This window comes from Panthera tigris, chromosome B1 (assembly GCF_018350195.1).
Source record: "Panthera tigris isolate Pti1 chromosome B1, P.tigris_Pti1_mat1.1, whole genome shotgun sequence".
NCBI classification, from domain to species: Eukaryota; Metazoa; Chordata; class Mammalia; order Carnivora; family Felidae; genus Panthera; species Panthera tigris.
In genome coordinates, this window is record NC_056663.1 from 62340321 (window position 1) to 62367615 (window position 27295).

At 37.6% G+C, this 27295-nt stretch overlaps 1 long non-coding RNA gene across 1 annotated transcript; it reads left to right on the plus strand.

The window, feature by feature from the left end:
* Positions 1-15202: 15202 nt before the first annotated feature.
* Positions 15203-17367, plus strand: LOC122237926. Its single transcript, XR_006216698.1, has 3 exons — positions 15203-15473; positions 16092-16255; positions 16709-17367. It is a non-coding gene; the product is annotated as an uncharacterized LOC122237926 (long non-coding RNA).
* The last annotated feature ends 9928 nt before the right edge of the window (positions 17368-27295 follow it).

The window sequence follows — 27295 nt, forward strand, 5'->3', positions numbered from 1 at the left end:
TGGGCTTACCCGGATAATGAAGGATAACCTCCCAATCTCAAGGTATTTAACTTAATCAGACTACCTTTTGTCATGTAGGTTAACATATTCACAGGGTCAGGGTATTAGGCTATGGACATTCTTTATGGGCCATTATCTTATCTACCATAGCAGATGACTACAAACATTCCTTTATACTCTGTCTTGAGTTGAATTTTAAAGAAGTCTTTCTCTGAGAGAGGATCTTGCCTTTGGAGGAGGAAGGATGTGGAGAAGGTAAGATGCTATTTGGCCCATGTCACTTTAGTCTCCTAAAGACAGTACCACCGTGCCCCCAAATCTCTGACCAGGGCTGTCGGCAAGATAGTTTCCAATTTTATTTTTGCAATTTTCTCTAATTATGAATGTTCCTGAGAAACACAGTTTAATATCTAAGTTAAATATAGAGTGGTCTTGACTTCTTACAAAACAAAAGCAAAAAAAAAAACCTCTTAAGTTGATTAGCTGGACGTTTCATCAGAACTTTTGGTTTAAATAAAATGTAAATCAGTAAGTTCTCTTGCTTAGGAACGGCTTTACACCGTCTATAGCTACTTGAAAGATTACCTGAAAAATATTAGGCTTGAAGGCTCATGAACTTTATTGTAACAATAGGCAAAGGTTTACTTCACATAGTGCTTTGTACTATTGAGAAAGAGAACAGTGACGTCAGTACTGTGAATTATGTATTAACAGCTGACTTCAATTTTAAAAGTCATAATTAATGTGCTTCAAATCAAAGAAAACCTTCCAAAGAACTCGTTTAAACTTGTTAATAAAAAGAACAAAACGCAAGTTCTGCTCTTCTCAGTATTATCAGAATTTAGATTAACCTCTCCAGAGGAAGTGGTGGAAACAGGTAGGACAAATGTTCCCAAAGAAAGAATGACTCATCTGGAAGTTTATAATTAAAATCTGGGCCAGGCATATGAAACACTCTTACCAAAGCAAGCTCAAGAGCAGACGTTTTCTTCAGAGCAATAGACTGTACAACGTTGCCATGTAAAAAGTACCTTTTCTTGTAAAAAGGATGAATATAACAATCTTTCATTCACAATATCTTTAAGAATGTTTCCATTTAGTTGATTTTTTGGTAGAAAAAGAAGCCAGATGCACTGCAAAAGGAGGCAACAGATTCACTGAGGCCATCAGTTGGTCAACATTTAATAAATGTCATCATTCATTAATTAAACAAATAATTACTGAGCACTTAACACATGCCAAGCAGTGTTCGAGTTATAAAGATAAGAGAGGAAAAAGACTCACCCTCATGGGGCTTACACTGAGTGGGGATTTTGACAATCATACCTAAATAGCAATTAATACCTAAATAACAAATTAATATTTATATTACTATCTTATGAGAAATTATTACATGTACAGTGTTTTGTATACACTGAAAAAAATTAAAGCAAATTAAGCAGATAGGTTGTGACGGATGGTGTGAGGGTATTTTAGATAGAGTGGTCTGGAAAGACTTTTCTGAGGAAGCGACATTTGTCCAGGGACCAGAACCTGGACCTGAAGGAAGTGAAGCCACCAGCCATGTAAAGATTAGGAGAAAGGACATTCCAAGCAGAAGGGACAACAGAGTGAAGCAAGCTTCTGATGTGGGAAGGAGTTTGACATGATCAAGAAAGAGTGAAGCCAATGTGGTTGGCCAGAGTCAGCAAGAGGGAGAGTGGTAGGAGGAAGGAAGTTCTGTATAGCCTAAGACTATGGGGTTTAAGTTTATTCTGAGGACAATGCAAAACCTTTGGAGTGTTTTCAGCAGGGAAATAACATGACTGATTTTTGTTGTCAAAGGTTCACTCTAGTGACCTATAGTGAATGACATGGTGGAAGATGTGGGACGCAAGAGTAGAAGCAAAAAGACAAGATAGATACTGTACCAGGTGCAAAACAGTAGTTATGTGGACCAGGAGGTGGTATTGGAGTGTGAAGAGGGATTGAAGTTCTTTTTTTCTGTGGGGTGGGGGAGAGAGTGCAAGCAGCGGGGAAGAGGGCCTGGGGTGGGGGGAGAGAAAGAGAATCTCAAGCAGGTTCCACTCTGAGTGGGGCTCGATCCCACAACCCTGGGATCATGACCTGAGCTGAAATCAAGAGTTAGACCTTCAACCGACTGAACTACCCAGAGGCCCCAAAGAGGGATTGATGTTCTGAGAGCAACTTCTCCATGATTCTGATGGAACGCTTTTCTTAACGAAAAACTTAAAAAACTTAAAAAAGGATCGTAGCACATATACATTTACCATCAAAATTGAGCAAGGGATGTCCAAGTTGATCACCTGAATGACAAACACCTTCCTTGTTGCCCCTGTTGTGTACCAACAGCTGTTCTTCTCCCTCATGATCATGGTCAATTATCTCTGCCATGATGTTAACTCCTCTTCTTGCCTGCTGGTCCCTTAGCCTAAGAATCTTAAAGGGCTTGAGTAGAAATGAAGCTTTAAGTTTAGTGGAATGCGTCTATGTTTCCTGCTGGAACTTGTTGGGAACCAAGACCTCTAAACGCACAGAATCTAAGAGATTTAGGGAAAGGAAGCATAAATTCACCAATAGGATAACAGAGAGTGATGGTTCCCAAACTCCTGAATTCTATCCCTTGGAAACATACCACTATATAACAATTATAGATTTAGAACATGTACACCATCCTGAATGCAGTGCTTTCAACAAGTTGTTTTGTTTTGTTTTAATTTTTTTTAATTTTATTTAAATCTAAGTTAGTTAACATATAGTGTAATAATGATGTCAGAAGTAGAACCCACTGATTCATCACTTACATATAACACCCAGTGCTCATCTCAACAAGTGCCCTCCTTAATGCCCATCACCCATTTAGCCCATCCCCACACCCACCTCCCTCCAGCAATGCTCCGTTTGTTCTCTGTATTTAAGAGTCTTTTAAGGTTTGCCTCCCTCTCTATTATCTTATTTTTCCTTCCCTTCCCCTGTATTCATCTTTTTTGTTTTCTAAATTCCACATATGAGTAAAATCCTATGGTATTTGTTTTTCTCTGACTGACTTCACTTAACATAATATACTCTAGTTCTATCCACATTGTTGCAAATGGCAAGATTTCATTCTTTTTCATCACTGAGTAATATCACTGTCTCAGCCCAACAGCTTCTCAAGGGTGTGGTATGAGATACAGTCACTAGATCTCATGTGCCTGCTGTCTCACTTCCTTTGCTATAAACTGAGTCCCCCCCCCCCCCAATGTGACTTTTGGAGCGAATGAAGGGACTCACATTGGGATATCAATAGTAGAGGACATGGGGCTCCCAGAGGCCTGGGCTACACAAAATAAGGACTCCTTGACTCTATATTTTGCAACTGGTATTTCAAAATGAAGTCCAAAACTGTGTACTTTTTACTCCTAATTAAATTTCCTCTTCTTAGATTTGGCATCTTGTTCCAGACTATAAAGGTATTGAAACCTGGTTCCTTGATCCAACCTAGTACTCAGCTGAATGAACTATAAAGAGCACTCTGCTAGTGTGAGAAATGTTTTCAAGTCTTGACTTTTACCACTTATTAGCTCTACTGTGTAGGAAGAGCTTTATCACATTAAATCACTGGAATTCTATTAAGATTATGGAATTAGAGACTTCAGCAACTTCATTATCATGCTAATTTTAGTGTATGCATACTATGTTAGCAACTATCAGAAATGTCCTTTAGTTTCAGTAATTAACCCTCAATTATACAAAGAAAAATAGAAATCCAAGGACTTTCGGACCACTTACCTGTAAGAACAAAAGGAAAGGACTTGCAAGTCTGGATGCATGTTAAACCCTTCAGGGAAGCTTCCACAGCCCGCTGGTGGACCTTGAAATACATGTTGAGGGACACATCTGACTTCAGTCTGTTAATCCATGTTTTGAATGTGGTTGCCTTGTCATATAACCCACATTTTTTTTCCATTTCATTCAAAATGGTATCATAAAACACCTCTTTCTTCCTTCTCTTCATCTATGATCAGAAAGAGTTGCTCTTGGCTCATGTCTGGACCTGAGAAGCAACTAAGGTAGCCCAAGAGAAAGAAGAACCAACATGGGCTCCTGTGAACCTCCTGAAGGCTTTGACTTCACTGTGTGCTCCTGCCTGTTTGTCCTAGTAGATGTGACAAATGCCTTCGATTCTGAATATTCACTATCTCAAATACTGCCACTAAAGAAATACATTAGGGGCGCCTGGGTAGCTCAGTCATTTAAATGTCCAACTGTTGATTTGGGCTCGGGTCATGATCTCCCTGTTAGGAGATCAAGCCCTACTTAGGGCTTTGCGCTGAGTGTGGAATCTGCTTGGGATTCCCTCTCTCCCTCTCTCTCTCCCCCTCTTCCCAACTCACACACATGTGTGCACTCTCTCTCAAAATAAATAAACATTAAAAAAAAAGAAATATGTTAATGAATTACACAATTATAATGATGCTAAAATTAGTATCTAAACAAATGGTACAATAGCTGATTTCTCCTGTTATCTTTTTTGTTTTTAGTGTAAACTGCCATTTCTCCATAAATCACAGTCAACTTCATGTTATTTCCTAAACAAGTCTTTGCCCAGCATAAGCTTTGTTGGAAAGCTTTTTTAGTTAGTCTCGAAGGCACATAGGCACTACTCCTGAGCCTACACATTCATAACAAGGATGTTAAATCATTATACGAATTAAAACAGGCCTGGAAAGCTCAGAAAACTTAGCAGTCTCTATAACTCTCTAAGGTGGATTTTACTGCTCAGAGAATACATCTAAATACACCTAAATTGGAATGTGTGTGTGTGTGTGTGTGTGTGTGCGCGCGCGTATGCATATCTATTATGTACAAGTGTGTCTATGTGTATGTATTTTATATACATGGAATATCTATATTGTTTCAAAAGCCAGACCACTTTGCTTAGACTTCTTTATTTCAGAAGAGGAAATTGATACAAAGGCAAACAAAAGGAGGCAGATTTTTCTTGGCTCCTACATTGCTGATGATAAAGGAGGGTGTCAAGGGTTCCCACCGCCCTCTTTTGCTTCTTGCTCTTCTCTTGAAATAAATCCTGATGATACCACCATGATCTTTGTAATTAAATTGCTTTACCCAAAACAGATGTTCTCCGGGAGCATTTTCCCTTTTGCAGCCTACTCGTAGTTTCTGTGCTCATTTATCTTGTTAACTCATATCTAAGAGAACACATGGAAGTGGCGTGGTCAAAAAGAAATTGGATACATAGAGAAAGAGTTTAATTGTTGCTATTAAACTAAATTATTAAACTGCAAGTTATCTGAAATGGCTAAGACTGAAAAAGACATAAATCAGCCACCACCTACATATTTTAATTCATGACCTTTTTTTTTTACTGTTTTAGTATCTTGTTCAGTTTGAATAATGAAACAATTAATTGATTTCAGTTTTAAAACAGTGCTATTATAATCACATACCCAAACTGAATAACATTCTGAAATTATATTTTACAGGTTAAAATATATTTTTTAAAGGCAACTCTAACATTTAACACAGTGACATCTCCTTTCCTGTATACCTGAATGGTTTTAGTATATTTTAACTTCCACTGAAATTATTTCTCAGAAATCTTTCTGTTAGGTTTTAAAAATATTTTTCCATTTAGATTTTAAGAAGCCAAAATTGTGATGTAAAATGTAAGAATACTTTAAGTATAAATTAGCTTAACATAAGGCTTAAAATAGCCTTAAAATGTTTTTGAGCTTGGGATATCTGACATTAACACTCTTTGCTCTTGATATTTGAAAAGAAATGCTTTTCTGAATGTGCAGTCATTTAGATTTAAAAACATGCCTTGACCATTTTAGTTCTATCTAGAAATTTAAACTAAAGGCAATATATAATAAAAATATAAAAGATTTTTTTAAAGTTTCATATTAGATTATCTTACATTCTTATGTGGCTTCCATGTACTGAAAAGAGAACAGTCCATATTTTGATCCCAACACCACTGAAAGTTTTATGATTCACTTGGATTTACTCATGGTGAAAATAGCCTTATTCTTCCTTTGAATCATTCCCAAGTTACTCTTAACTAGTATATATTTTTTAAAATTATTGATTTTTATGGCAAAGACTTTTTTCCATCTGGAAAATAAAATATATACTACTGTGATATTCAAGGATGAATAATACATAATTTGAGTTTTGCAAAGCAATGACATGAGATTTTCAGAGGGTTCTGCAAGGAAGAGAGGAAAGAAGGGCAATGCACAATGTTGTGCATGATCCTTTTAAGGTGGTCTCTCATGTCCAAACCAAAGTTGAACACCACTCAATGGATATGTTGCACTAGAAGAAAAATAATCAACCTTCCAATGCACTTGTGGGTACAGAGGTCCTGCTACCTACTGGGACAAGTCCAAGAATGGGTGCAATTGAGAAGTCTGTTCTCCATGTTGTGCCTTGCTTATTGACAAAAATTTATTTTCTTTTTTCAATTTACCTAACATTAGCCATAGAGTGACTTTCCCTTAAAAGTTTAAGATTTTCATCACAATATTTACATTTTTCTGAAGAGATAGAGACTAGCTAGAGAAAAATAGAGTTAACTGAAAAACCACACATTATTAATTGCTGTATCCTAAGATTTACTCTCATTCTGTTCTTAGAACCACATGTTGTTCCATAACAATACTTATAGGTTTGCTGATATAGAAGAGCTAGCATGGTATAATGTACGCAGGACTGGAATGGGGGACAGGAATCTTTGGTAGCCATTTTGGTTTTGCCATTAACTAGCCGCATGGTCTTGCAAAAGTCAGTGATCTCTCTGGGCCTTGGTTCCCTCATTTATAAAATGAAGAGCACAACTAAATGATTTTTAAAATCTCTCCCAATTCTAATAATTAAGGCTCCTCATTCCACTGTGATTCCTAAAAGCAGATTTTAAATTATTTTCTAGTCCATTTACACAGTTGTTTTGAACTAAGAAAATTGATTGACTAACATATATCTTCATCCTTGACATGGAAGTTTGTTCTGTAATTACCTTCAATATAGTTTTCTCAGATGATGCTCTCCTTGAAACACAAGGGGTACAATTAAAACTAGAATACAATTACGCTATCTTAATACTGGAATTTATTTTAGTACACTCAATAATTTTTGTGTTGTATCTTTAAAAATCTTTTGCCTCATCAATACTGATTATTAATAGAAATACTACTTTTTAAGGGAGAGTCTAAGAAAAGTTTTGAAGAGAGAAGAAAAGAACAAAATTTGGAATCAAATGGAGGAAATATTTGAGAAAGCACAGACTGAACATAAGAAAACCAAGTCTACAAAAATGAAGTCTGATTCTCCTAATACTTGCTTTTTTATTCTGCAGGATAAGGACTTCACAGTCTCCCATGCCTTTACTGGAAGCCTTATTTCTTTATTTTTCTTTTGCCTTTTAAAAACCTATTTTGGAGGACTGAAATTCATGAGACTGGTAATACTAAGATTGAACCCATCAAGGCAAAGCAGTTTTGTATATGTGTATGTTTGTACCCTAATACTAACTTTTATTGAAAGCATTTTGAATGTGACAAGACACACAGGTTTCCTCCCTGCTTAACCAAAATTTTTGTCAAGTCCAGCTGATAGTTACTAATAAAACCTTCACAAGACCTCCATCACCCAATTCTCTAAAAATAACCTTGTATTTTTTTAATGGTTTTAGTCATCTAATAAAATTCAGTGTTCTGTCACATATTGAAGTTTCATTCTATAAAAGGAATACTGTGAGCAATAAAGTATGTTCTCACCAATGGTATTTTAAAACAATTATTTAGTTATATCAAAACTTCAGAGAGAGCTCAAGAACACATAATAGGGTTACAAGATTTCTTTCGTCATTGTTGGCTTATTCATCTTGCTCATAATTTGTCCACTTTTCCCCTTCCTAAACACAAAATGGAAGGTAAGATATGAACTGCAAGGTAAATAATAACACAATGTAATATAGAAGGTTCTACCTGCATAAAATGCATCTGAAGTGTCCACAACTATGAGCTTTAATTTTTCTCTCCTGACTGAAATATTTTTCTCAGGTATTCTTTCGTGTTTTTGTCTCCACGTGACCAACCACTGCAAATTTAATTGAGGATTTGAAAATATGCCCCACCCCTGATAAACTATGACAATTTGTTTCTCCCATACTATCTGAAACACACTATGACTGCAGCACTGTTCCATGCAGAAAACCTTTTAGCGGCACAACAAAACAAACTGTAAGAGAGATAAATGAGGTTTGAAGAGCACACACTTAATCAGAATGGAATTCACTTTCACCAAAGGGTCCCTATTTTCAGGTCATTTCTGTCCTAGTTTAGAGTTAAGAGTCTTATGAAAACATAGCAATAAAAACTTAAAATGATCCTTTCAGGAAAGTTTTTCACTGAGAATAACTATTTCTTAAGACACTTAACCTCCTATAATTTTCCAAAGGGTTTTGTTCCATACACACTTGAAGATTATATTCAAAATGTTTTGGTCCAGGTGCTGCCAGCCAGAACCTGCCCAATTAGAAGTGACGGCCAGTGCAGAGCCCCTGGGCACCAGACTTTCCTTCTTCAGGGGACGGATCTGGGAGGTGGGGTGATGGGAGCAATGAGGGCTCAGGAGGTTGTTTGCCAACTTCTCTGAAAATATTACCATCATTTAACAGTCATTCAGCTAATAACAACTGAGCTGAACTGGTGCATTCTCTGCCCTATATTAACTAAAAGTGTATCCTTCAACATTATTCTCATAGGACACATATTGGAAATTTAGACATTTGGATGTTTTGTTTATCAATTCAACAAATGCTCATTGAGGACACAGCAGGTGCCAGGTATGAGGCTAGACCCAGAAGAAAAGACTAATAAGGCAATCCTCTGCAGAAGATGCACTAAATGGAGGAAACTGTATAGAAAGTCTAACAGCTAAATTTCTAACTCTTTTCTGCCCATACTGGCTTTTATTACTCTTCATCTTCTGGGAATAAAGAAGGACTAATCAAATGTTACCTGTCTTCTCGATGTAAAATAAAGCCAGTTTAACTCTCCTAATTTGAATGTTTCAGGTCTTCTGAATGCATTTCCAGACGGATCTGCTGAATTTTAGTAAGTTTGACCCACAGTCTTTCTTAGATTCCTTTTCTGTTGTCTCTGTCCCATTGGAAGACACTGTTGGAAATAGTCAACTTTGTCCAGGCACTCTGTGAGCTGCCTTCTTGTGACCAGAGAAGAAAATGTTCAGCTCTCTCTTTGTGGAACATTCATCTTTCCTGACTGGTTAGAATCATAAGGAGAGTGAATTTCTCTTGAATGAAACATTTCCTACCCAGAGACAAGCATAGTAGTTTAGGTGATATTCATCCCCTCTGTTTTGTTCTTCTTTTATACTATGTTTGATGAAAGTTAGGGTATTTGCACACACAACAGCTTTCTGTTTGCTCCTATTAGGCTTACGTTTCCCTGCAGGTATCAGGAAGCCTACCAGACCTCCAAGGCCTGACTACTTAGAGCTAAGGCAATTCACCTGGGACCTAAAGTTCAGGAAAACATCTCAGAAGTAGACCCCACTTCTTCTAAAATGCAGCAAATTAAACCACAGTCGTCAGTAAGCCTTAGGATGGAAGTGGACACCCTTACCGGAGACTGGTCTACATGTCATGTGGTCTCAGCAAGCATTTTTTTTCTAAGTGTCAGTAGATACAGATTGTCCACCACCCAGTTAACAGCATAACTGGTGCTCAAGCCCCAAACCAGTACTCACCTGCCCACCACCCTAATAGCAACATTCAATAAAACAGAAAGAACACAATTTATCTGTTCTCACCTCTCTGTTTTGCAGGTTGAGGAAAAACCTGATGAGTCGCGTGGAGCAAATCTTAGCATTGTGGTAAATATGTATGGCCCTTTAAATTTGTGGAACATTCACCTCTGTGCAGGAGAAGGCATGGGAAGGGGAACAGGGGATAGAATAGGGTAAAGATGCAACGACAGTCACCTACTTGGCAAAAAGCAAAAATTAGAATCAATCAGAATCACAACCAATGGAAAATTGTGCAAAAGTGTCTATAGTGTTGGGGCACCTGAGTGGCTCAGTCGGTTAAGCGTCCAACTCTTGATTTTGGTTAAGCATCTGCCTCTTGATTTCAGCTCAGATCATAATCTCATCGTTTGTGGGATGGAGCCATGCATCAGTCTCTGCACTGGCATCATGGAGCCTGCTTGAGATTCTCTCTCTCCCTCTCTCTCTCTCTCTCTGCTTCACCCCGGCTTGCACACTTGTGCGCACACTCTCTCTTTCTCTCTTTCTAAAAATAAATAAATCAGTAAATAGAAAAAATTTTTAAAAAGTATCTGCAATGCATATTTTAACTCATAAAGAAAAATTGTATGGGATTTAGAAAGTCATTTTGTTTTAAGAAATTATATGGCTCAAAGGAATCTCAGTAGATCTGAAGAAGGAAATTCTCACCCTCAAGCCCTCTATTTAAGTCTTGAACAATTCAGTCCAACACAGTAGTCACTAGCCACAGGGATTATTAGGCACTTGGAATATAGTGGGTCCTAATAGAAATGTGCTGTAAATATGAAACATATCATGGATTTCAAAAACTTAGTACAAAAGAAAAATGTAAGATATTTCATTAATAGTTTTATATTTATTATAAATATTATGTAATAATATTTTAGATGTATTAGGTTAAATAAAATATCTTATTAAAATTAATTTCATCTGCTTTTTAGTTTGTTTTGTTTTGTTTTTTGGTTTTTTTGTTTGTTTTTACTTTTTTAAGATGTGCTAGTAGAAAATTTAAAATTACATGTGTGGCTCACATTTGTGCCTCACATTATTATATTTCTGTTACACGGCACTGGTCTACATTATCATAGTCCAGAGGAAGTTAGCCAATTGTCAACTGTTTACTGAAGAGATAGTGGGGGGTAGTAGAGTACTGACCAGACTGTGCCAAGAACCCCTAAGCAGGCAGTGATTTCTTCCTGAAAAGTAGGGACATTTGCTTTAAATCTTTGGAATTCACTCTGGCTTTGGACCAGATACAGCGTTAAAATCAGCACATGTAACTTCTACTAGTCTCTCAGGGCAATATCAGATGACAGATCTGGATTGAGTTAATGGAGGAGACCAAAATCATTCTAAATTCTATTCCTGTGAAGGACCAACAGGGATCCTTTAAGAATGAAGATTCTGAGCTTAAATTGCGTTTGAGGAAGCTAGCAGAGAAAGCTAAACATTTCAAGAGAATGAGAAGAGCATTAGAGATTATTGGATTATAACCAGAGTTGTGTGAAAGAGAAGGAAGTCATTCTTCCCAAAGGCCTAACTTTATGTGAGGTTGGCAGTCCTTTGGGATCTGGGCCCAGGGCAAGTTGTTCTTTGGAAGTAGGGTGGAACTTTGGGACCGGACAGGTAGGGGTGAGGAATGGCCTCTGGCTCCACATTTTTTCACTCTCCATTTTCTCTCTGATTCCCATTCTGCGGCCTTACGGAAGTTTCTTTATACGTGAAAGAAAGATTCTTGGCTATTGGCCATGAAGCACAGAAACAAGTTACCTCCTACCCTGGAAATAAACCTGACCTAAGGGAGAAATTCAAGAATGACACTAAGTTTGTGCTTCCTTCTTGGAACTGTTAGAAAAGGGCCTTGGAGAACAGTGACTTTCCCCTGACCCCTGTCCTCACTATCCCCTCGTTGTTTTCAGTTAGCTTCACCTGTATTCCTGTCGTCAAATTAGATTGGAATTGACAGTAACCAGAGAGAGTGAGAAAAATCAGTTGAGGCTGGGAAAACAAATTTTCTCAAGTTGTTTGTCCCACTTTGGGCACCATATATATGTTCTTTCAGTGAGTTGTTTGCTCTTGCTCTCTCCATTCCTGTGGACACCACAGTGGGAAACCATTTTGCAGGGACTTTGGACTTTGCATCTTGCTCGGCTGTCTCAGTGACTGCTTGGACTTGGTTATTCACCAGGCCATTGAACTATTTCCGCTCTGACACTCAGGTTTGGTCCCTTCTGCTTTTCTTGGCCTGCCTCTTTATTTTCCCCCTTAAATCATTGCCACCCTACATCTCTCTATATAATGAGATTAAATTGATAAAATAGCCCCCTCTTGCTAATGGAAAAATAGGCCTGCATGTGAAACATTTAATTTTCACTTCTCCTTGTCAAATAGGTAACATAGATCTTCCACACACCTGTTGTATCTGTGCAAACATGTAGTTTATTATTAATTACAGAGCTTAAGATTTTAGCTTATGCTTCAGGACTTCAAAACCATGGTTCCTGCTTCATCTGTAGTTATAAATATTTAAACTTTGGCAATGAATCTTAAAGAAAACATAGAATGATTTATTCTCTGAGAAGAGGCCACTGTTAAGAAGTTTGGCACGAAGCATTTTTCTTAGCATTTGTAAGACAAGCCAACTTCTCAGCTCATGCACATTACTGGGATGAATGGCATAGGGCTATTGTGACTCTGCATAAAATTATTACTAACCTCATAGATCTTAGAGAAGCAAGCCTGTGAAGGAGTGAAGTAAGTGCACTAGCAACATCCAAAATTAAAGACAGACAGAGCCTAGAGAAATGTTTCTGCCAACATGCCGTATGATTTATTACTGGAAATAGTTCCCAAATCTGGAAAAAAATATTTTGAATCTGCACTTGAGGTAAACTGAGGGTCCACTTAAATCGCGTAGTTACTTTGAGAGTGACAGTTTCCTATTTTGAGACAACGATAGTGTGATATTGCATATATGCTACCCCAAAATATGTGCATAAAAATTAAGATGGGATAGCATTGCCACATGGAGTTGTAGGTATGTATGGCCTATAAGACTCACTAACTAGTGAAGTAATTAATGTTCTGACTACCAGGCTTCAAAGAGTAGTCTCAACACAATTACAAATTCCATATTCTGTGGATCTTTACGATCATTCACAATGCTAAAAATGTTAAATCCACAATTAAACATAAAAACAATTTTGCCTCTCTTGAAAAATCACCCCAATATGATATATGAAGGCAGGAAAAGTCTTGGTTATGGGTCAGGATGACAAAGAGAAACGACATCCAGCACCCTACTGTGCTTTATCAATATCCCTCATGATCTCAGTTGACACCATGGACTAGATCTTTGAAGCTATGAATGATTAGAAGATGGAACCTTTTCCAACAATGTTGGGATGAATTGTCAGCAGAGCCATTTACTATATGCTCCTAAAAAAATTTTACTATATGCTCCTGGAAATAATTTTCCAGTTCACCGTTGGGAATGGGGATGCTAGTGTGACCTCATGAGAAGCATGGGGCTCCTGATGGGGGTCCCAAGAAAGTACAAACTTAATTCAGTGCAAGTGCTCTGCAAAAGTTTTCAAATGCAAAAAAAAAAAAAAAATTCCAACTTATCCTGGCTAATTTTAAGTTTTAAGCCTCCATAATGGGGGGAGGGATTATACCCCCAAATTTCTAAAGGCTTAAAGTAAAAGACTATGGATTAATAGGGATATATCAGACTGGAGAACAGAGATTGCAACACAAGAGTTGCTTCTCATCGTCTCCAAGGGATTATTGTCAAGGGTTGCCCAATCTAGTAAAATTCAAGGGAAGTCAAAACTCCAGATGATTTTTTATGTGAAATTTCTCTATTACCAAAATATTTTGTTGTTAAAGAAAAGTACACCTGTTTTCTGTGCATCATCCCTCTCTGGCCCGCTGGCTCCCAGTCCCCAACCCAGGGAATATAGATTCTTAGAGTTACTAATCCTCTATGTTCCCTTATTCATGTTGTAAAGCATTCCAAAGCAATGTTCCCTTAATCCCCAGGACCTCAGATCATGAACATCGTATTGAAGGGAAAATTCACTTTCGAATTCTTATTCTTCAAGGGCCACAACCACTCTCTTTGGCAGTATCTAACTTTGCACTTGTGCCTTTGAATGAGTTATAAAACAGAAGTGGCAAACTTCATTTAATTCACATGCGTTTACGAAGTAATTTCTGTGCACCAGGCAGAAAGCATGTCTGTATGGAAAGATTGGAGAAATATAATTTGGTTTGTACATTGAAGGAACTCACAATTCATATTATCATTGTGGACTTAAAATGCTGAGAGTATTATTGGCAAATATGTAATGCAATTTGTCACCAAAATAGGTGAAAACTCATTTATGTTCTGACTTAGCAAGCATCCTGACAATTTCAGTGAGTTTGTGCCTTTTTCCCTCTCAGTTGCCCATTATCTGATAGAATTCTACATGGACAGTGGGAAACCCAAAACCTTGACTGAAAGGTTGAAGAGAAGAGTGAGGGCTGGGAAAAAAAAAAATCTCGAATAATTACCGCATTTATACACAGAGAGACTCATTAAGGTCTCATTGCCTTCCCTGCAAGATGAAAACAAAGATGTGCTTGTTTGTCAGATGTTAGATTTTGCTAATTATTACAAGCTAGTGTTCAGCACTGAAATAACCAATTCTTTCTGAATTACCAGGTCTCTTCAATTCTCTACTTTACTTTGAATGAAAATACCTGCTCTCTTCATTACTACTGCTGAAGAATTCCTGGGAAAATGTTGAAATCAAGTCTCTGATGAGATAATACTAGTCCTAACTCTTAAACAAAATCGAAGCTCACACTTAATGAAGTTCCAATGATGTGTTCTCAGAAAAAGACCAAATAAAGAAGTTCCCAGATGAGTACAACATGCACTTGACTTTTGTCTATAAGAGCAATCACTCACTGAAACGTTTTCCACATGTTTAGGTATTTCCTCATCTATCTATAGGAAAGGCCTCAAAGGAGTAAGACCCATAGTGTTCCACGGCTCGATATATGTGGTAATGATTTGCTATTATAATGATAATTATATATGGAACTGTTCCGCTTCCGGTTCAGGACTGAATGCTGACTGTTAAAATACCCATGATCTCATTAGCATATTTGTAAGATCCCGACAGGAAGCTAAAGGACTATTAATCCTTCTAGTGAAAGAAAATTTCCATATGACAGTTACTGGAATGAAAATTCCATGAAGGGTTCAAAAGCATACAAACAATAAATTTAATGTAATTATTTCAAAGAAATTTCTCATTTTGTTAAAAAAAAAAAAAGAGGGTTTTTTTGTTTTGTTCTGTTAAGACGTTTGATATAGTGGAATCGATTGTGTTAGAATCAAAACTGTGAAGTAAATGACAGAGAAACTATTCACCAAAGCATAAGGACACTCGACTGCTTGCTTTTCCTTTAAGGTAAGACTCAAGGATCTTCACAGTGTGGGTCAGGTGGTTGGACTGTTCTCGCGCATCAGTGAGGGGACAGGGGCACAAAAGAGGAAGTGGAGGATGTAGGAGCTTCCGGTACTTCTCCTTGCCCTGGAGGGTGCAGGGTCCACACTGACTCCAGGCTCCGTGGGCCACAGCAGCAGCGGAGGGGTAAGGCAAAGCACCTCTCTCACAATAAAGAGCCCTAGGTCAAATGACTGACCTGGTGGTAGTTAACAGGATTTCCTCCGTGTGTCCATATGGTTCCAGTCCCCAGGCTCTTTAAACCACAGAGTCTCATTAGAACTGTTGGCAGTTCCTGACAAGGTTTCTGGGGCTGGGCCTCTTAGACAAGTTTTGTTTGGCCAGAGTGGTTTCCCCCTTTTCTATCATTTGCCTACAGTGATAGATGGGAAGGGCCTGGAGACCCAAGTTCCTTCTTACCCAGTCCCCCCTACAGAGGAGAACCAAGAGAAAAAGAAGACTCGAATGACTTCTCAAGCTGTCACATTTTGCCTCGAAAATTGTATTCAATGTGGTAGCAACACATTCCAAAATGAAGGCGAAAGAAATGGAGGACAGTCTCCCACACTTTGACATTATCATCCATAAGTGTATGTGACAGAGCAAGCCAATTCCACCCCCCCCCAAAAGTTTAGTTGCTGTCATTTAAGAGTATCCTAATTATGCCGATTTAAAAATCAGTTTCCTATTTTAAACGCTGGTTGTCCTTTGACATAAAAATAAATGTAACTTGACAGGAACATTAACCAGCTCTTTTGTTGGCAGGCGTGGAGAGCCCCCCTGGCCTACCGCACTGGTCCTCCCATCTCAGCCTGGGTAAGACTCAACGAAAAAACTGAAAAAATGCTGATTATCAGACCCATCCGTAGAAATTCTGATTCAGTAGGTTTGGGCTCTGGCTCAGGAATCTCTTCAACAGCAAAACCCAGGTAATTTGAACGTAGGTGGGCCATGAATCTCTCAAAAACACTGGCCTTAGAGAATGTATTCTCAGAGGGTAGATGTGTAATTATAGCTCTATCAGTGTATAACCTTGGCAGACCATATGTATATAGAAGCCAAAAAACCTCAAGTGCCTTGCTTATGAATCCTCACAGAGCAACGATGAGGTGGGCAGGGGACAGGAAATAATATTCTAGAGACAAGGCTAAGTAATTCACCCAAAGCGACTTAACAAGTCTGTGTTTGAACAGCTGCTGGACCCAGAGCCTCCAGCCTCTCGAGCCCCGTGAGTGCTCCTTTGCCACAGTCAGGGAACACGTGCTGCATTGCATGCTCTCGGTCCCTCAGAAATAGTAAATGATACTTCGAATACATCTATCATAGCTACACCTCACCTCGAGTGCCGTTATCTAATTTGGAAATGTTGTTTTATTGTACAGGCACTTGTCCGTACTTGCCGCCGCGGCCTCTGGCTGCATCCACTCCTCACCCTTCAGCCTCCAAACCCTCGTTCCTTCCGTCACTTCGTTAAACAGGCTCCCACCGAGGTCGCTCTCGGTTTTCTTGTTGCAAAATCCTAAAGAGAGCATTGGGGTCAAGGCTGTGGAAGAAATGGAATTTTCTATCTCACTTCCCACAACACAATTCTTGAGAAGAGGTGAAGACTTCTAACAAAGGATAAATCTACCATTTCATTAAGAAATGAGGAAGCACGGAATAAGTAAGTCAGAAAATCTAAGGAGCTCTTGAAAGATTAACAGCAAGTGGAGAGGCTTGAGGGAGACTAAGAATGGAGAAGCAGGAGTCAAACCACCACACAGAAGAAAAGTGAGAGAGGTTTCGGATACTTCAAAGCGAAAAATTAAAACAGTTGCCTAAGAGCTTTGCCTCTATTGTCCCTCTCCACTCTTTCACTAAGCTGTGCAGCACTGTGTATACGAAAGCTAATACCTGAGAATTGTTCTCGAAATCAAGTAGGTAATCTTAGGGGGGTTCTCTTTTAAGAATAATGGGGCCTAATTTATGTCAGCATTTAGATAACATAAATACCAATTTATGTCATCACTGAAATAAAAACATAAATAACAAGAACTACTAATGCTAATAAAGTGCCTACTATGTGCCAGGCCCTGTTCTAAGCAGCTTATGTGTATTGACTCATTTATTATGCACAATAACCCTACAAGGTTGATCCTGCTACTTTCTCCATTTCAATGAAAAACAGAGACATCAGGTGGCCTGCCCAGGGTCATACGGCTACTGCATGGCCGAACTGCAATAAAAGCTCGGGTTGCTACAGAGGTCTGTGTGTTTAGACAGAGGCGCTCCAGATCTCAAGAGCAATCACAGATGGGGAAAAAAAGGCAAAACAGGTAGGCCCAGGAGGAAAGTACATGAGATGCTGTACGGTGTGGACCTTTTTATTCTGGAAATTGGGTGGAGTACTGTTTGGTCCCATTATACATCCCAAACAGTTGACAAAATTCATGCTCACTACCTATCCCAATTAGCCTAGTCCTTCATGCAAAAATGTAGACAATAAAAGACAACATATTTTTGAGAAAAAAAAAAAAAACAAAGATCAACACACTGTATACCTGATCCTGAAGAAAAGAAGAGAATACAGAGAATAGAGAGAACTTTAAAGTATGTAAAAGCACCCACAGGGATACAAAATAATATTTACTTCATAAAAGAAGAAAAGTCTTCTAATTTAAAAAAAAGCAATCAGCAGGGAGTTCTTAGAAATTAAATATATGATTACTGAAATTGAAATATTCAGTACACAAGACAAATTTTAGAATAAACATCCCTGAAGAGTAGATTTATAATCTAGAAGATAATTTTAGGTAACTTTTTGTAAAATATAGAGCAAAAAGACAAAGAACTTGAAGAACTAAGGGACACGGAAAACTAATAAAAGTTCAATGTCTGTTTAAAGAAACTTCAGAATGATAAAACCAAGACAATAAAATAAAAAATAATACACACATTTTTCTAGGTTATCTAAGTGCATAGGACTCAGATTGAAAAGGGCCTATCGAGTACCGAACAGTAAAATAAATTCTGGTAATGGGGGAAAATAATGACAATAACAAAATAACCTTCAAATACACAAAAATAAATCCAAAAATCTACTGTGCAAGATATAATAAAATAAAGTTGAAAGATATAAAAGTAGTCCTACATAGATAAGAAATTCCAGTGTCATAAGGTAATGATTCTTCTAAAATCGATCTATAATTCAATGCAAATCTGATAAAAATCCTAAGAGGAATATGTGCAAAACTTCAGAAGATGCTAAAAAAAATCATATAAAATAATAAAGGTCCAAGAATAACTAAGATAATTTTGAAGAAGTTTCTGATCAGCTATTAAAATTTATTATATAACTAGAATAATTAAGATTCTCTGGAATTGGTACAGAAGTGGATGATGAGGAGTTAAACAGAATAGAGAACCCAGAAAGGTGGATAATGGTATATTACAGAAGTTGGATAAAATCCAGTGTGGAAAAGATAAAAATCAATACATCTTTCTAGGACAAATGGTTTTCCATGTTGAACAAAATAGTGATCCCTGCCTCACACAACATAGAAAATTAATTTTAGATTGATTAAAAATAAAAATGTGCCCAGTGAACTTTAAAACTTTTAGAAGGTAACACGTTGGATGATCTTGAACACACGGTAAAGTTGATTGGATAAGGATGATCTTTGACCTAGCAATTTCATTTCTAGGTATGAAACCTAGAAAATTTTGCACTCATATGCACAAGGAGGCCTATACAAAAATGCTCATTTTATAAGTCCTTGCAATTGTAAAAGACTAGGAAAAAGGCTAAAATAAACAAATACACTGAAGTATATTATACCTCTGGTGAAAAAAGAGAAATAAATAAAATTGCACTATATAAAACTATATACTAAGTATATAAATATTTCCAACAATGTCATGGAAAAAATGCAGACTGAGATATATACAATATTCTTCCACATACATAAAGTTTCAAAACACTCATCATGTCATATTATTTATGTATATGTATGCATATAGTGAAAATATAAAATCATGCATAAGGAAGAAACAAACCAACCTTTAAGAGAGAGGCCCCTTCTAGAAAGGGTAAAAGGTGAATGAATGGGACCAGGAAGAGCAATACAGTCTTCCATTAAATCTGTAATATTTTATTGTATCTCTAAGCATAATGGATGTTATATTATTTGCTGTACTTTTATATCTGTTATAACATTCAATTAGGAATTTAGCTATTAAGACAAAAGACACTGTACTTATTAAAATGAGTAATATGTTTTCTCATAGCAAGCAGTCAACTTCTCTAGCACCTGGGAATGTCTCAGCAGGAAACGTCTAATAGTAATTCTTCACACAATGCTTTAATATGCCCAGAACGAGAATATAACCTCCTATAATGATTATGAGTAAGCACTTTATATTCCAAGGGCCTCCTGAGAGCAACAAAGGAAGTTCAAGTGGAAAGCCCCATCCAACTGTCGGGCCCCTGTCCTCTCAGGCTATCTGCTACTCTGAGTAGTGAGGGGCAATTACATACACCCTCACAAAGGACTCAGACCATCTTTGGTCCTGTACTTGGATTAATTAATGGAACCATTTACTGAAAAACCTATTCCAGGCACCGGCACCGGAGGTCAGTGGTGGGAAAGTGGGAGTCAGGGAGAGTAGTGTTCTCCTTTGAGGTTTGATACATTTCTCTTCTACTTATAGTAAATGTGACAGAGTCACTATCATCCATAGACACAGACAATGCTAAGAGCACACAACTAAGGTGTCAGATGACTGGTGCATGCCAAGATGGGGTTCTGAGACCCAGTGAAATGCAGGCCAGCTCAGGATTAGTTCTGCACATCTAGTTACAGGACTGAGATTCTGTGCAGCCATGGAAAAGAGACCCCAAGAACCTCATGGCTAATCATCTTTAGAACTGACTTCCCATAGAACAGCCCTGCTCTTATCAAGCAGGTAATCACGTTATGGGTCCCAGAGAATGCTGACTGTGGGACTCACAAATACACATCTAGGGAGGGACATTTGCTGCTGTTCTTGTATATCAGATTGGATTTAAAATAATGCTTTGTTCTCTTTATATGTAAAATACAGCCTTTAACTTTTAGACAACACTTTCAAATTTCATTTCATTCTTACCCACTTTGGTTGGTTGTGCACTGTGGGGAAAAACCACAAAGGCTGATGGGGGACAAGAATAGGGGTTCCAGGGTAAGGTGCAGAAACAGAATTTTCAGGAGCTGCGATGCTTCCAAGGGACATTCCTTGGCTTCTGGTCAAGATCTCAGGCACTACCATTCCTTTCTAAAGTCATCCCAGAAAATGGCCTATCTTGTTGCCCCGTCCATAATAAAAGGTTGCTTCAAAACTTAACTCAGGAATGGGGCACCTGGGTGGCTCGGTCGGTTAATGATCTTGCAATCTGTGAGTTCATGCCTCGTGACGGGCTCTGTGCTGACAGCTCAGAGCCTGGAACCTACTTCAGATTCTGTGTCTCTCTCTGCCCCTCCCCTGCTCATGCTCAGTCTCTCTCTCTCAAAATATAAATTAACATTAACAAAATTAAAAAACTTAACTCCAGGAATTAATTATTCATTTAATACAGAAGAAAATAGTCTCACAACTTTCCCCAAGCTCTCTAGTAAAAGAAACACATAGCCAGCTCCATTAAGGCTTTCTAATTATGTTACTTTAAAAGAGAGAAGATTTCTATCTTGATTCCTATTTTCCTTATTTTGACCCTATAGGCCAGTATTTCCCAGTGCAGCAGGAGCACTAAGCCGCCTGCCTCCCGGTCATTTGTGGTACGTGCTAAAATAAATATAGATGGACCACATCACTGGGGATTCTCATTTACTAAATATGAGGTGGGGCCCTAAAATCTTTTTCAAAGTTCCATTGGTAATTTTTAGGTATATGTAATTTGGGGAATGATCACAGAAGAAAAAGACAAGGCCTCTGTAAATAAAGTAGGGGTTCAAGGTGCACATAGGACTGAAGATTCACCTATATTTCAAAAAAGTTTATTATAAAAATTTCAGCAAGGCTTCTAAATGAAGGGATTTGAAAATGAGATAGCCTTCACACATTTTTATTTTGACACTCAGTGTTATGTTATAAACAGTGTGCTGGAACTGGCTTATACAGCTTTGTTAAGTTTTCAGGAATTTTGCCTTTCAGTTGTTAAACTGTTGATAGCTTGCAATCAGCTATGGTGGAAATATTTACACCATGGAAATCAGGAAATGCTACAAACCGGGGGATCTGACCCCCTGGGGTACTTGTTACAAATTTACCATCCACCCCCACTGGTTTTAGAGGATGTAAGGAATAGTGTGCTATAAATATAAACATTTCTGCAGTACTATTTCATTGCTCTTTTAAATGTATCCAATTAAATCTAATACCAAAAATATTTGATACTCACTGGCCATTGCCCATGTAGAAAACACAGGACAATCTCTTTTTTAACAGACCGCAATTTCACACTATTCCATTTTTTCACTGAACTTTTATTCCTTTCCACGTGTACTAGAAAATTTTATTTAAATATTATTTTTTAAGCTTGAGACTCTTTTTCATGCTATCACTTTGCTCTGTATAGAATATGTACAGAAATTGAAATTAGAGATTTTTAAACTTTTCTATGATCATAAGGCTGTAAGTTTTAAATGATTTTTCTTCTGGATTGAGTTATCAGTACTATTAATAGTAGTAGACAATTGATTAAAACAATATACATATTAATAATGAATACATAATTGCTAATTATAAAAAGCATTTTTTTGGAAATGCATCTTTTCATGAAATGGATGGGACTGTTGAAATTAGCTTACATGTTCAAGGATAAATATTATTTATTGCTGGAAGGCCTGCAGCCGCTTTATTACTCTTTCCTTATTTAACAAAACACTGGGAGAAAAAAACTCATTAAAAAATAGATAGGAATGAAAAGAATTCAGTAGTGTTCCTTAATTCTCTAAATTCCTTCTCAGGTACAGGCCAAAAATCACATGGTACATCTAGTTACAAAAAAATAATTCTTTGATGTAATATAATAACTTGATTACGTTCTCTTTCAGTTGTGTTGTAAGCAAATACAGTAAAACCTTGGTTTGTGAGCATAATTCATCTCGGAATCATGCTTATAATCCAAAGCCCTTGAATATCAAAGCAAATTTTCTCATAAAAAAAAATAATGGAAATTCAGATAATTTGTTCCACGACCCCCCAAAAATCCGTATAAAAATGATTATAATATTGTAATATAATAAAAAATAATAAATAAAATACAAAATATAAAGAAAAATGAACAAATTAACCTTCATGGCTAGTGTGAGGGAGACAAGAGAGAGAAGAGTTATTGTGTAGGACGACTTTCACTAACACTAACGGAATCACTGCTATCTATTGGCTCAATGGAAGCTTTTTCTTTCCGTGCAACTTTAACAAGGAACCTATCCAATGACCTAGAATGAAGCAAAGTATTCCTAACCTTATTACTCTTGTACGGAAAAGCAAAGGACTGTCCATAGGTGCTTTGAAGTGACAACAAACACAGTTGTGCCAGTTGTGGGCACTTTCCAATGTTCTGTAAATTCACTGTTTTCTGCCAAGCACCATGACCTGAGACCAGCATCCGAGCATGGGAGATGATCACCCACAATCCCCAGTGAGAGAAAGAGAGAACAATTGGCTCAGTTGTGATCATGTGACGTTTGGCATCATGTACTGCTAGCATTGCAAGGCACTGCTTGTTTATCAAGTTAAAATTTATTAGAAATGCTTGTTTGTCTTGTGGAACACTCACAGAACAAGTTATTCACAATCCAAGGTTTTACTGTACTTGGAAAACGATTACATTTCAAAGGGTTTGACCATACCAATTTATCATTCCCTTTCTCACTACCAACGGCTTTGTTGCTGTTCCTTCAGTCCTTCATTTCCTTCTGGAGATTCTCCCACTCTGGACAGTTCACCGTGGTGAGAATAGGCATGGGCGAGGACTATGCCCCTTTTTCCTTTTTTGGTGAAGTACAAACTGGGTGACTGTGAACAGACAGGCAAGAAAGGGGCGTTCTCAGACTGGCCCACATTAAGAATGATTAATGAAAATTGAAGATTTGGATATTGATTTCCATAAAACTATAGATGTTCTCTCATGCCCTTGAGATAGTCATCATATACATTCAGGAATTTGTGGACCACTCTGAGGACTGTGGCTGTGCAGCCTACCAAGGGTTCAGTCATGCAGCCAAAACCCACCTAATCTCAATAACTAGGCAGCCTGAGCCAGCCACCCTTCCAGCTCTCTCTTTTCAGAGAAACTGAGTAACCTCACTTCTGTGACTTCCTGCGTGTTGCACACAGCACTTTTACACTTAAGTGTTAGCAGCTGACTCAGGTCTGGACTATATAAATTACAGAACTAACTTCCTAGTAAATAATTATAGACAAGTTTAATTTTATTGGCCACAGAGATAAAGCCTAATTTCCAGGATTTACAGGTCAAATTGGGTGGTTCCAATAAATATTGCAATCTTAAAAATTCTTCATTGTCATTTACCGGATTCTCCTTCCTTTTTTCCCAAATTTCCATCTATTTCAACAGGGAAAGGAGTAGAAAAATGTTGCTGTAAGTTCTCTGAAGTAGTGGAAATATTTTTGAAATATGTCCCTTTATTTTTAAGCAGTAAATTTTCCAACTATTTAGAGCAATAATCCTTAAACTTTCCCCCCCAAGGAATATGATAAGAGACTGGACATTTGGCCCTTTTAAAAATGCATGTTTGCAAATACACATGAAATGGGCCTTCAGCTGCAAAGGAATTTGTTGATTCCGTGAAACTTATCCATGGGCACTAGTTAAGAAATTATTTAGGCCATACAATAGGAATACTAGAATCAGATCATCTCTTAGAATATATAGTGTACAACATTTCAAATAATTAAAATATGTTTCAACAACAAAAAAAGTTTTGGTAATTACCCACAACAAATTGGGTAAGATTTCTTTAAAAGGTCAATTTCTATAGTACATATGCAATTTTGCAATACGTAGTGGCTGCTTGCTATAGAAGATAAAGCATAGGACTTGGAGTCAAATATACTGAAATCGTGATTTTTGTGCCTCATTTTATTGCCTCTATGCCTTTATATGCCTCTTTATGACCTTTCTGAGCCTTTCACATTACTTATTGGCTAAATGTGGATAATATCCCCATCTTGCAGGGCTGCTGTGAGGATAAAGTAAAGCAATCAGAAGAAATGTCTAGTGCCATTTCTTGAATGTGAGAGTACTCAATAAGTGGTAGCTCTTACTTCAAAGAGGCCCAGAGACTCCTTGGTAGATGTTTGGAATCTGGGATACTTATTTTTGGATCTTATATTCTCGTGGTGGAACTAAAGCCACACTGGTGAACTCTGATGGACATGAACACGCCAAGATTTACTCTGACACTCATGCAATAGGATGCCTCTGCCAAATTCTTGTAGTACTTCATGGGAAAGATTGATATAAATCTTTTTTTCAGATCAATAAGAATAGTAAGCATCCTAAAAGCCCTGGTCCTTAGGCAATAGAATGAATCTGTTGTCAATTTAGTGTTATGTAGTCAAGATTATAAACCAGGGTATAGTTAAAAACCCTCATCCAGCAGAGTAGCTTTGGTATAAATTTTTAAGAAAATTGACCTTCTCCTTTAGGTCACTACTCATTCCCTCCAAGTGACACAATGGCAAAATGTTTATGCACTTAATAATCTGAATCACACAAAAGAGAAATAGGAAGACTAAGTAGGTCTTATTTCTTTCCCCACACCCTGACTCCAGTGAAGAATTATTCACCAAACAGTATTTCTGAAAGTTTTGACCATCCTAGATTTTAATAGAAAAACCAAATATCTCTGATGATGAATTTTAAGCCAGTGGAAAATTGAAAAGATCAAACTTCAAACCTCTCAGCAAGACAGTTTTGAAAGGAAATGCTAACAGACCCACCGCTGGGTGCTGCTATGATAAACAGATGAACCCTTCTGAATTTACCTCAATTCCAGTTACACCCATTGGCCAGAGCCATTATTGGCCAAATCCTGCTGCTGCAACTGCTAGGCACTGATGAGAAAGATGCCAGAAATAATAAGTTGGGGCTTAGGCAAAACCCAAGAGGAAACACTTGATGTCAGATATGAGCTTGCCATTGTTTTGAAGGAACATGGATGGAGGAAGGAGTAAATTCCTGTGTGTTTCAGACTCGATGTATATATGCTGACTGTCAGAATGGAACATATTTTCCCTGGCCATTCACAACTGCCACGAGATCATCTTTTTCTGGTATTTAATGGTGACATTCATTTCTAGGCTGCTATCCAGACCTATTCTAGTGTTAAGAATGCTTTTTTTTTTAAATGATAAATATGTGAAATAATAAAATATCACACAGATGTTTATCAACATTAGCCAACTCATTTCATATAATTGTGACACTATCCACTCGTGGGGAATTCATTTTGCTGGAGGGGACAAATAACTTCATATACCTCTCATACTTATACTCCATTTTTATCAAGATTAGGAGTAGGGAGGCAGCAAGAAAAGAAGTCTCACAAAATACATGTAGACCCACTGTCTGTCTATGTCCCCATGGTGTCTCCACAAAAACCATAGTTGAATCCTACAGAGAAGGAAGAGACCAGTAGTCTCTCTTTCAACAACCAAAAGCCATATAGACTTTGGAAAGCCAATAAGTGTTAAACTAACCTAGTAGCATACAGTTTCTGGACTGGGATTTTTCTATTTAGCAAGCCACAAGGCAATTTAACTTGCCATTTATTAAGACTTTGTTCAGTGGAGAAATTCCGTCTGAACTGTATAATAATATTTATATTACCATAGTGCCAATGAGAACCATGGGCATTTAGAGCCAGAAGGGACCAAGAAATGATAATAGTGAACAAATACAACTCAATAAGTGTTCAAAAATTACTTAGTGTATATCTGTTATGTACCAGACTCTGAAACTACAAAAATAAATGTCATTGTCCCTACTCTTAGGGAGCTCACAGTCTAGAAGGAAGAAAGGTTCATACAGAACAAAATTATATTACAATATGACCATGTTCACCAATAGAGAGGCAGACATAGGAACACAAAGGCGGTAATAATTAATTTTTTTAAAGTCAGTTACAACTTTTCAGAGAAGGTAGACTTTTGTTCTGGCGGGAAGTATAAATGATATGTCATCCAGCAGAAAGGTGGAGGAGAAAGATGCAGGGAAGAAAGCAAGAGGGAAAAGACATCCCAATAATAAAAATCAGCATGAAGAAACAAACACAGAGGTGTCAACCCACATGTTGTATTTATGTAACGTGAGTAAAATCTGAGTACGCAAAGCATAAGACAGGTGGCAGAGAAATGCCACTTGACTGCTTTGCTAAGAAGTAAACAGTGAAGAACCACAGATGATTTTTAGCAAAGGAACTACATAATTATATCTGGCCTTTAAAACATGAACTCTGATGATAGCGTTAACGGATGAACTGAATAGGGAAAAGTGAGGAAGAAGCTCTAAGCTTACCCAATGAGAATGCAAACTATACAGAAAGTACCAATCAATTCTAAATTGGAGCAATGAATGAAATCAGTTAACAAGGGGCAAATGAATCCTTACCCTCAATAGGATCCCAGAGGTCCTGTTTTCTGTCTGGTTCTACACACTGATAAAACATAATGTGGAAAGTTACCCAAGGTTTGAGTCAAAGTGCAGGACGATTATTTAAGAGTATAAGTTGCCTCATTTGGCACTCTGGCGCTCCAGCTGTCTGAAGTGTTTGTGTTCAAGACCCACAGTCAGGAGCCATGTGGGGCACTTGAGGAAAGACGTGTCATGGACAGCCATAGGAAGACATGATGCGGAGCTGCGGATGGAAACTGTGTTCAGCAGGACTTCAGTATTGTGAAATGTTTGAATAAAAACTTAGTCC